Raw genomic sequence first — 5,397 nt, 5'->3', positions numbered from 1 at the left:
TGGCGGGCGGGGGCGGTGCGCGCGGGCGGGCGGGGTCGGTACTGGCCTCGCGATCCGCAGCTCCCTCCGGGCTGCTCCGGCAGCGGCGGATCCACTTCCCGAACAAACAGCCGGAACTGACAGAAACACCTCCCTCCGCTCCCCCTCCTCCTCCTCCTCCTCCTCCTCCTCAGCCGCCGCCGCCGCCGCCGCCGCCACCACCACCTCCCTCTTTCCCGCCCCACCCCGCCACTGCGCAGGCGCAGGGCCGAGCACCGCCTCTGCGCAGCCGCACCCGGGCCAGCCGCGCCCTCGCCGCTCGCGCGCACTGCGCACGCGCCCTGCCTGAGAGCCCAAGGGAGCGGGCCAGTCTCCCTGGTGTCTCCGCGGGAGGCGTCGGCGTTGGTGCTTGAGTATCTGCGAGCTTGCAGAGCCAAGCCGTCGTCGAGCCCTAACAAAAGGAAACTCAAGGTGCCAGGGAATCCTGGCCATGGACCTTCTAGCTCCCTCATCTTCAAGACCGGCACGGGCTGCGGAGTGTAAATGACAGGCACGCAGTGAGCGAGGGCGGAGCTCACGCCGAGCTCCCGATTCCTCGAGTCCGGGGACTGGGATGCGGAAGGCAGAGTCGTGCGGAGTCCAGGGCTCGGCACCCCACCTCTTTCCGCATAGACGTCGCGTCCCGGGCCTGTGGACCTGACGCCGGGGGTGACAGGTGTCTGCAGAATTACTCAGGATGGGAGTTACTTGCCGGAGTGTAACTCTTAGGTGCCTTTGAGGGCAGCTCTGGGTAGAAATCACATCCTAGCCCTGTGACCTCTGGGAACCCGAGTTGCCTCTGGTAAAATTGGGAGAGTCCTCCTAATTCAGAGTCGGGTCCAACTGGAAGCTGACCCCGTGTATAAGCCTCACCTCGGAGATCAAGGGCAACCGCTTCCTCTGCTTCGGTTTCACATCACCTACAGATACACAGCTCAAATTCGTGTGGTTAGGAAGACTTGCGCTGCCAGCAGTTAATTGGTATTTATTTTCTCATCAGCCCTCGCTGTTTCGAGTTCTAGAGTGGGTTCCCACCCGTCTCGCCCTTTAGATCTGAGACTGAAAGTAGTGTGTCCCACTGCCACGCTCGCTGCAGAACTGCAGGTATTCCAAATCCCCTTACTGCCTGTTTCCTACAACTCTGCCCCTATCAAGGACCTGTTGGATGTTTCTCCTTGTTATACCAAACTTTTTTCTTTTGAATTTATAAAATGGAGGGATTGTTTTTTTAAAAAAAAAAGTACAGAAACTTATTGAAGTTTCACTCTTCACAGGTAACTACTATTAGTAAGTTTCTCATATACCTTAAAATGCCTAACACATGGATTGAATGAATAAATGCCCTTCAGTGAATTTCCTATACTTACAGGCACACACATATATACCTTTTTCACTTTAACGGTACACATCTATCATTTCACAGCTGCATGGTATGGTACTCCATCGGATAATTGTACTATAATTTAACCACTCTGCTGTTAGGCATTCATGTTGTTTACAATTTGGCTATTGTAAGCAAGGTTGCAGGCAGCATCCTTGAAGAACACGTGGAATATATGACTCCATGTTGAGTTCGTTTTCCAGGAGCTGAGAATCAGTGTGATGATTTTGATGAATATAGGTTTGCGATTGGAAGGTACAGGCTGGGGAGAGGGGCTGCTCATGCTCTCTTGAGAGTCCTTGGTCTGGAAGGGTAGGTCTATCTCCTTTGACTCAGAAGTTTTAGGACATACCTGGAAGCCTCTGGGTAGCCATCAGGCAAGCACACCCAGCCCAGCCCTGACCAGCCAATGAGGCAGTAGGGCATTCCAGTTCATACATTTATATGTTCATCCTTAGATCCTGCTCGGGAATCATAAAGACTTTGGTGGAAATACTTGCTTTGAAATCCTGGCTCTATTCCTTAAAACAGTGGTTCTCAACCTTCCTAATTCCTCCTAATGCCACGACCCTTTAATACAGTTCCTCATGTTGTAGTAACCTCTAACCATAAAATTATTTTCATTGCTACTTCATAACTAATTTTGCTACTGTTATGAATCGTAATATAAATATCTGATATGCAGGATGTATTTTCATTGTTACAAATGGGTGGTAACCCACAGGTTGAGAACTGCTGCCTTAAAAGCTTTGTGATTTTTGCATAAGTCACATCACACTATCTCAGAGCCCCCATTTCCTCACAGATTTGTTGTAAGGATTAGAGATATTTTTGTAAGTTACCTGCACATATAAGCATGTGACAAACAGTAATTTGGTATTGCTAATCAGGGTCATTTTGCACTGACTCATTCATACTTGGAGCCATTTCCTATTGTAGATTCTTATCACTCACTCTCAAGGCGGCTGCCTGACATTAGGGCTACAGGATCCTTGGGGAAAGTAGAGGAAAACTGGTCATGAACAGATCCCTGGCTGTGCCTGAATGTGTCATGTGGAAAGCAATAAGCATTAATTCCTTCATTACTATCAGTAATATTTAATGAGTACTTACATGCCACAGATTGTAGAGGATATAAGAATGGAGCCTTTCCCTCCAGGAGTTTACAGTCTCATTAAGAGTTAAGATATACTCATGAGGAAGTAAAAATACAAGACAATACAGTAGGTAGAATAGCTGTAAAATAAGCATTCTGGATTTCAGAGGAGGAAAGCTATGACTTTTAGCTAGAATGATGGGGAAAAGATTTCATCATAAAAACTTCATGATGGCGTTGAACATGAGAGCACCTTGAGTATCATGTCAGGTGTGTTTCAACAGCAACTGTCACAGCTTGTAAGGGGCATCAGTTTTGGCTTGGGGAGGGGGGGAATTCCCTAAAGACCAGAATATGTGCCTGGCATCTCCAGCCCAATCTCTGAGCACATTTTTTTTTTTTTTTTTTTTTTTGCAGTTTTTGGCCAGGGCTGGAGTTTGAACCCGCCACCTCCAGTATATGGGGCCAGCACCCTACTCGTTTGAGCCACAGGCACCGCCCCACATTTTCCTCTGAAACATTGTTTTACATTTATTTAAACTATAGTTCAGTGACGACTTATATTAAGGTCTCTTTCTTTCTTTATACATATATATGTACACTTTTGTGACCTGAGGTAAGCATTAGCATGTACAATGGATAGGAAACATAATTCTACTGTTCTCAACAGCCAACTTGCAGATGAGCTTTTGCAAGACCCCTTGTTTGGCTTGGCACCCCTAGCACAGTGGTTATGGCGTCGGCAACATGCATCAAGGGTGGAGGGTTCAAACCTAGCCCAGACCAGCTAAAACAACGACAACTCCAACAAAAAAAAAACAGCCAGGTGTTGTGGCAGGCATCTGTAGTCCCAGCTACTTAGGAGGCTGAGGCAAGAGAATTTACTTAAGCCCAAGAGTTTGAGGCTGCTCTGAAGCCATGGCACTCTACCGAGGTGTCTCAAAATAAATAGAATTTTTTAAAAAATTACAAGGAGAGGCCGGGCATGGTAGCTCATACCTTTAAATCCCAGCACTTTGGGAGGTTGAGGCAGGAGGATCAATTGAGCCCAGGAGTTTAAGGTTATAATGAGCTATGACTCCACTGCAGTCCAGCCTGGGCAACAGAGCAAGACCTTATCTAAATAATTAAGTAACAGTGGTCCCAGGTGCAGGCATGGTGGTTTACACCTGTAATCCCAGTGCTTTGGGAACTCAAGGTGAGAGGATAATTTAAGGCCAGATATTTGAGACCAGCAACATAGCAAGATTCCATCTCTACAAAAAATTCTAGCCAGTGCGGTCACATGCACCTATAGTCCTGGCTACTCAGGAGGCTTCCGCCTAGGAGTTCAAATGCTGCAGAGAGCCAAGACCTATCTCAAAAAAAAAAAAAACACAACACTACAATGGAGAGGCATTGAATGTTTCTGAGTGGAAGCAATCTCTGGCACAAGCATGCAGGATAGATTTTAGCTGCAGAGCTTTGAAAGGCTATTGCTGAAGCCCAGGTGTGAGGTAACTATAGGAACAGACAATATACAATATCAACCAGACAAAGCAACTTAAAAAGAGAAAATTTATCAGGTAACTGGATTCATTCCATAATTCAATAAATATTTGAGTGGTTACTAGCTGTCAGGCACTGTGCTGAGGACTCAGGATATAACATGAACAAAACAAAGCTATCTTCATGGACCTTACAGTGCAGGAGGGGGATAAAAGTCATTCATTCAACAAATATTTCAGGGCCTACTATGTATATCCCAGGCACTGGGAGCTGTGGATTCAGCAGCAAGTAAATTTCAAACATCCCTGCTTTCTTGTCGCTTACATTCTGGTAGAGAATACAGAAAACATGTATGTCTATGGAGAAAATAAAAGTCAAGATTTGCAGGAGCAGACAGTGAAGTAGAGGAGGTAGCAGGATCTACTGTTCATTCAAGAAGTTTGGGCTGGGCATGGTGCCTCACACTTGTAATCCTAACGCTGAGAGGCTGAGGCAGGAGGATTGCATTGAGCCCAGGAGTTTGAGGTTGCAGTGAGCTATGAAGATACCACTGCACTCTACCCAGGTGGACAGAATGACACCCTGTTTTTAAAAAAAAGTTGGCAATGAAGGGAAAGAGGAATGAAATGATTGGTGAAGAGAGCAGCAAACGAATTGTTCAGGATTGTGGAGGTAGAAAGTTGGTATCCATCAAACAGTAAGGACTGATGATTTGGAGAGAAAATAGGCTAAGGGCACTTCAAAGAGCTTACCTTTGGCAAGGAAGGGGCCAGGAAATGAGTCACCAATGAGAAGGCTTGGCAAGTAAAGCGGGGACCTTGATCCCTCATGGGTAGCAGTGAAGGGATGAAAATCAGTGGAAGCCTGGAGGGACCTATGAAGTCTGGATTTCAGACAGGTCAGCAACGTGGAATTCAAAGTTGCTAAATGCTAGGTAACAAAGGAAGGGATGTGTGCTGCAATCCTTCAGGAAGGTAGAAGTATGTGGCAAATCAGAACTCCCAAGAAGGCAGGTAAACTGACCAAAACCTTAAACAGGGAGCAAGATGGGTACTACTCAACATGCTGGTCTGAGAGGGAAGGAATGAAGGAAACTGTGCCTTATCTCTTCCTCTGATGAAAATGTAAATCGGCCCCTTCTCCTATACCTGCCAGCCTGATGCTATAGCAACAGACCTGGCAGCAGGCCCCAGAAATCAAGCGAACATAAGTTCCCACTTTGCAGGGACTATGTCCCATTCACCTTTGTATTGTCTGGAGACCTAGCCCATGGTAGGTGCTTGACATCTGTTGAATAAAAGTGAAGCTACATACAGAACTTTAAAAGTTGGAAAGAATGGCTCGGCGCCTGTGGCTCAAGCGGCTAAGGCACCAGCCACATACACCTAAGGTGGCGGGTTCAAATCCAGCTCAG

This window comes from Otolemur garnettii, unplaced genomic scaffold (assembly GCF_000181295.1).
Source record: "Otolemur garnettii isolate 467f Iridium unplaced genomic scaffold, OtoGar3 scaffold00038, whole genome shotgun sequence".
Lineage (NCBI taxonomy): Eukaryota > Metazoa > Chordata > Mammalia > Primates > Galagidae > Otolemur > Otolemur garnettii.
Note: the sequence above shows the minus strand (reverse complement) of the source record.